Source organism: Elephantulus edwardii, unplaced genomic scaffold (assembly GCF_000299155.1).
Source record: "Elephantulus edwardii isolate Elephantulus edwardi_28Jun2011 unplaced genomic scaffold, EleEdw1.0 scaffold00340, whole genome shotgun sequence".
Taxonomy (NCBI): Eukaryota; Metazoa; Chordata; class Mammalia; order Macroscelidea; family Macroscelididae; genus Elephantulus; species Elephantulus edwardii.
Genome location: NW_006400090.1, coordinates 925,658 through 932,677, shown reverse-complemented (window position 1 = coordinate 932,677; position 7,020 = coordinate 925,658). Strand labels below are relative to the sequence as shown.

The window sequence follows — 7,020 nt, the reverse complement described above, 5'->3', positions numbered from 1 at the left end:
GTCCAAGTATAGGTTTCGCATTAGCACTATCAAGAGTTCTAGGATTCCCATTCTTCTCAGAGTCAGCCACAGTTTGTTATGATCTACACAGTCAAACACCTTTGCATAATCAATGAAACACAGATATTCTTTTGGTATTCCCTGCTTTCAGCTAAGATCCATCTAACATTAGCTACAATATCGCTAGTACCAAAACCCCTTCTAAACCCAGCCTGGACTTCCAGCAGTTCTCTGCTGATGTGCTGTTCCAGTCATTTTTGGATAATCTTCAGTAGAATCTTGTTTGCATGTGAAATCAATGGTATCATTCTATAGTTTCCACACTCTATTGGGTCACCCTTCTTTGGAATGGGAACAAATATAGATCTCTTCCAGTCAGTTGGCCGACTGGTTGTTTTCCAGATGTTTTCTGATTACTATAAGGTTATTTCATCAGTGATGTTCAGCTCATGTACAAACCCACTGAAATTACCAAGGAAAGAACCAGTTTCTCTCTAGTGCACTAGACAGACTATATATTAGGTAAATTGAATCGACTATGACTTATAACAACCAGCAGATGGAAATCCTTGCCCTATCCTGCTCCATACTCATGATCTCGCTATTCTTATGCCCATTGTTGTGGTCACCACCTCAGCGCATGCCCATTGAGAGTCTTCCTCTATTTTTCTGACTATCTTTTCCCAATATAATGTACTTTTTCTTTCAAGGACTGGTTCTTCTCGACAACATGCCCAAAGTATGGGAGACAGAGAGTTTCACTCTCCTTGCATCTAAGGAACACTCTGGCTGCTCTTCCTCCAAGTCAGCTTTGTTCTCTTGACAGCCCTTCATGTGTTTTAGTACTCTTGGCTAACACCACAACTCAAAGGTATCTGTTCTTCTTTGATCTTTCTTAATCATTGCCAAATGTATATCCATAAGAAGTAATTGAAAATACCATGGCTTGCATCAGGTGCACCTTAGTCCATAAACTAATATCTTCGCTTTGGGGGTCCTTCACAGCTGATTTTCCCAATGCAATACATGTTTTAATTTCTTGACTGCTACTACCATGGATGTTGGTTGTGGATCTTATAAAATGAAATAATTGATAACTTCGATCTTTTTTCCATCTATCATGATGTTGCCTATTGGTCCAGTGGTGAAAATTTTTGTCCTCTTGATGTTGAGATGTAATCCAGATGGCACGCTCTAGTTTGAGATCCTTTTCAGTAAGTGCTTTAACTTCTGGGGCTTTAACTTTTGCCAATGCCTTCAGTACAGTTTGGGCTTTTTTTCCTCGGTAACACTTGCTCTTAATCATGTGCTATTTCCTGAAATGGTTCAGCATGGACCAATTGTTTTTGGTACAGTGCCCCTGTGCATTCCTCTTTTTGATACCTCCTACAAACTGTCAGATGAATAGTGAAACAGTCTATATTTAATATTCTTTCCAAATACCATAATTGAAATAAAGTCTGTCTTTCTTATTCATTGTCCAGCTTTTGATTGCATATGAGTTGATTGAAAATACCATGGCCTGAATAGGACAAACCAGAGTCCTCAAAGTGATACCTTTACTTTTTTTAACACTTTAAAGGAATCTTTGCAGTAGATTTGTGATGTAATATGTTTTTTGATTTCTTGAAATTCTGCTTTCGTGATGTATTGATTAGGGATCCAAGGAAAATTAAGTCCTTGGCAACTTTAATATTTCCTCCATTTTACATGATGCTGTTTATGGTATTCTGTGAGCACATTTGTTTTCCTTATATTGAGGTATAATACGTTCTGAAGGCTAAGATCTTTGATCACCAATAAGCATAAGGCAGGTTGTTACTGATACTGTGTTTTTCATGTAGTTATACTGTTTAGATTACATTATTTACTCATCACATTGAATCAGAAAGGTGAAAAGATACAACCTTGGTACTGACCTATCCTGAGTTTGATCCACACAGTATCCCCTTGTTCTGTTTACACAGCTGCTTTTTTGTTTGTTTGTTTGCTTTGTTTTCTTTCTACTAGTTTATTTACAAAACTCGAATACAAATTCAAACAATTTTTTTTAATTTCCCACACCCTTCCACCCATCAAATTGTACAACCCAATGATTAATCCCCCCACCCCCTGCACATCCTCATCCCTCTGCTTCCAGCCTCTCCCACCCCTCCTGGATCCTTATACTCATTCTACAGTAATGGTTTTATACAATATTTATCTTTGTGGGATTGAGTTAGTTCACTCAGCATAATGCTCTCCAGTCCCTCCTAAGCTGCTTTTTGGTCAATTGTACAGGTTCCTCATGAGCAAAAGTGTGAACTCTGGAATGCCTATTATTAAAAAAGTTCACTGTACTTTGTTATGATCCACACAGTCAAATACCTTTGCATAGTCAGTAAAACCCAGGTAAACATATTTTTTGTATTCTTTCAGCCAACGTTTAACTTACATCAGCTGTGTTATTCATCATTCCCTCTACTCATCTAAATTGAGCTTGATTATCCAGCAATGCCCTGTCAAAGTAAGTTATTTCTTTCATTTTTCAACAAAACTTTACTTGTGTCTTCTTCTTGTTGTTGTTAGGTGCTGTTGAGTACGACTCATAGCAGTCCTATGATATTGTTCAATAATCTCCATCAGCAAATGAAGAACCTGAACACTTTACTCCATTCACTTCTCTTAGATCACTGTACATTGAGGAAATAGCTGCTCTCCATTTACGTTTTGAGTGCCTTCCAACCTGAAGGACTTCTCTCTCAGCATTACATTAGACAATGTTCTGCTGCTATTCATAGCTTTTCACTGGCCAGTTTTTGAAGAAGTAGATCGCTGAACCACTCCTCCCAGATGTCTCTCAGTCTTGATGCTTCCACGAAGCCGGTCCACCACAGGCAACCTTGGTGATATTTTAAATACGACTGGCATAGCTTCCAGCATCATGGCAACACACAAATAATCACCACAGTATGAAAAACTGACAGACAAGTAGTGGTTTCAAAACAGAACATGAAAAGACAAGTCTCCAAGTTAGAGAAAATCTTTTCAAAATTTATATCTGACAAAGGACTCATATCTAGAAAACAGAAAAGCTTTTACAACTAAATAATAGGAACAACTTTTCACCCAAATCACAACAAATGTTTGAAAAGGGAGAAAAAAAGGGGGGGGGAACAACTTACTAATCAGACAACCCCACTGAAAATTGTCCCTAAGATTTGCCAAAGAATACAATTAGCCAGTTAGAAAATGAAGAGATGCTCGACACCATTAATTATTGTTGTTAGGTGTCATCAAGTTGAGTGTAACGACCTTATAAATGTTGAGTTGAGTATAACAACCCTATAAACAACAGATCTGAACCCTGTCCTAGCCTGTGCCATCCTCATCATCTCTGACACACTTGTATCCATGGCTGCAGTCACTATGTCAGTCCATCTCATTGAGGGTTTTCCTCTGCCTCGCTAACCCCTCACGTTTCCTAACATGATGTCCCTTTCCAAGGAATAGCTCCTCCTAGCAACATGCCCAGAGTATTTAAGACAAAGCTTCACCATCCTTGCATTCAAGGAGCACTCTAGCTACACTTTCTCCAACATATTAATCACTAGCAGAACACAAATTAGAAACTACAATCAACTACCCTATACCCTCACTAAAAACCAAAGCAAATAAATCTATTAGGATCAAGGTGATTCTGACTTACAGTTGCCTTAGAGGACACAGAGTTAGGCACAGTGGGCTATGTGCTGGGCTGCTTACCAAGAAGTCAATCTGCTCTTTCTATAGGGTCTCTATGAGCTGGAACTGACTTGACAGCAGTGAACTGGGAAAAATTTATGGAAGTGGACTCATACGGCTCTCCAGCACAGCAGGTGGTAAATTTGAACAAGCCGCCTTTAACCATTGCATCACCAAACTGCCTTACACATCCACCAGAATGTATTTAGAATTGGAAAGCCTGACTTTACCTGGTATGGGTCGGGTTATGCAGCCGCTGGGTCTTTGAGATACTTATAGTGGAAATGAAGCAATTTGGCAGCATCTTAAAAAGTCAAACATAGGCACACTCATGTTTATTGCTGCATTATTCACAATAGCAAAGAGATGGAAGCAACTCAAGTGCCCATCAAAAATGAATGGATCGAAAAACTATGGTTCATCCACACAATGGGATACTTTGCAGCATTGAAAAACAATGAAAGGGGGAGGTGGGCTGAAGAAAAAGAAAAGAGAAAAATAAAACAATGAAAGGGTAAAACATTACCCAACATGGGGGAGCTTTGAGGACATTATGCTAAGTGAAATATCGCAGTCACAAAAGACAAATACTGCATACACTGTTGTTATAAAATAGGACAGATATCGGGAGTTAGGGGGAAAGAGTGAATAATGAACACTGCATTAGAACAGGTGAGGAGAAGGGAGCTCTGGGTAGCCTAGTGGCAAGAAGCTGTACTTGCAATCCCATAGGTACACAATTTAAATTCACCAGATGCTCTGCTCCTGTACCAGTCAGATCCGATTTGATGGTACACACAAAAAATAATAAAGTAAAATAAAAATTAAAAATAAAGAATGCTTAAAACAATGAAAATTATTTAAAAAAAAACAGATAAGGGGAAGAACTGTCCAAAAGAATACAATGTATGTATGTATGTATGTATGTATGTATGAGAACAATCTGGAACAAGGGGTGCATTGTGGGGTGGGGGAGCGGAGGTAAGGGGGGGAGAAAGTGAGCAACAGTGAATAAACAAAAGAAAAAAATTAAGAAGTCAAATATACACCTCCCCTCTCACCTAGCCATTCCATTCCTAAAAGTTTGTCTAAAAGAAATTAAAGTATATGTCTATACAAAGACGCGTACAAAAACATTCTTAGTAGCTTATTTATAAAACTGAAAAGAGTTCCAACATCTAATTACAAATGAATGGACAAGTTGTGATATCCCCACAGAATGGAATACTCAGCAACAAAAAAAGAAGTAAACTATATTCATTAACGATACATCTCAAAGGAGGTGCTACTGGTAATTGTGTTGAGTGAAAGCAATCAGATGAAAAAGGACAATGATTCCATTTATGTAAAATTATAGAAAGTGCAAATTAAACTCTAATGACAAAAAGCAAAGCTGGGAACATGCACTATGAAAGAAGAGATATATTATGAAGGTGGATAAGGAAACTTTCTGGAGGGAAGGCTATGTTTGTTAATGTGATTGTGGGGATGGTTGAAATTGTGACTTTAAATAAGTGCAATCTAATACCCAGGGTATTGTTATGGATCAGAATTGGCTGATGGCAATAGGTTTAGTTTGGATTGGGTGTTGTATGTCAATTATACTTTTTTTCCCAAAAAATAACGCGTTGTACCTGGACTTTTTATGTTATGTTGCTGTTATTGATGTGTGCTGTCAAGTTGGAACCAGCACATAGCTGACCCTCAGCAGGTTTTCAGAGGCAGTAAATCTCACAGGAGAAGATTGTCTGTCCTCTTGCAGAGAAGTGGTAGATTTGAACCACGTGCCTTCGGAATTGCAGCGCAGTTTCTTACCACTAGGCCTCTAGAACTCCAATTATACTTAAAAATGTAAAAGGGAGCTCTGGTAACCAAACAGTAACAAGTTGCTCTGCCAATCCAAAGACAGGTGATCTAAATCCACGAGTTACTTCCAAGGAAAAAGATGGACAGTCTCCTTCTATGTGACTTCTAGCTTCTGAAAACCTACGAGAGGGTCAGCTATAAGTTGGTTCTGACTTGAGAGCACATAACAACCGTGCTATTTAAAAAAAAATAAAATGATAATAATAATAATAATAATATGTATACACTTTCTTGGCAATTTACAAAACACACTGCAATCTATACAATTCTTTCGTGAGGAAGGAAGGAGCTCTGGTGATTTCGTGGTAAGGAGTTGTGCTGTCAACCTGAAAGTAGGCAGTCTGAATTCACGAGGCTGCTCCTTGGGAGAAAGATGGACAGTCTCCTCCCATGTGATTCACAGCCTCTGAAAACTCCCTGGAGCTTCAGCTATGAGTTGGTTCCAACTTGACATCAGTGAGAGGCAACCAGACAGTATTTTCCTAGGGGAAAATACTGAACCAAGAGGCTGAGAGTGGTGGCAGGATTTACTCAGCACCAGGATTCAGGTGAACTGAGCTGGGACCCATGGCTTGGACTGAACAGGTAAGGTAAAAAACTATCTCATTGCCATCAAGTCAGAACTGATTCATAGCTGGGATTTCTGAGACTATCAATCACATAGGAGATCAGCATCTTTCCCCTTAGAGCTGCTGGTGGATTCAGATTGGCTGAAAGTGTAGCATTTGAGTTAGCAGCAAAACCCCATGCTGTAGGCCACCAGAGCTTTCTGATAAGATAAAGAGCACTAGAATTCTGTTTCAGCTTGTCTCAGCCATTAACTAAGTTGTTGTTGTATAAGTTGCTGTTGGGTGCTGTTTAGTCGCAACCTCCCCTCCTACCTAACCCTTCAGTGGTTTTTCATACTGTAAATCACAGAGGAAGAGTTTTGCGCATTCCTCTCGCACAGCATGGCTGATGCATTTGGCATTGCAGCACAGCTTCTCATCCCGAGGCCACCAGAGCTTCCTTAACTGCGGCGGGGGTGGGGGTGGTTCATGCTACCTCTTCATTCTTTTATTTTACTACAGTATAGTTACAGAAAGCATGCACACATGGTTTAATATATAATTAGAAATTGAACACCCATAGAATGGTGAAAATCACCATCCACAAGAAACATGATATTGGCAACAGCCCAGAAGCTCACTGTGAGCCCCTGCCCAATCACAGTCCTGTTCTTGCATTGTTGCCCCCTCCCAGGTAACCATCACCTTAGTTTGAACACCGTCATCCCTCACCTGGATCGCTACAATAGTCTTCTAACTAGATCCCCTTGCTGAATCCTTGACCTGTTCCCCTCAGCATTGTTGTTATGTGCCATCGAGTCGCTTGCAACTCATAACGACCCTATGTACAACAGCCCTAAACTCTGCTCTGTCCTGTGCCAAT

The 7,020-nt window shown here is 39.6% G+C and overlaps 1 pseudogene; it reads left to right on the top strand.

The window, feature by feature from the left end:
* The first annotated feature begins 6,156 nt into the window (after positions 1-6,156).
* LOC102860775 overlaps positions 6,157-7,020 on the top strand; it is a 9,416-nt pseudogene continuing 8,552 nt past the window's right edge.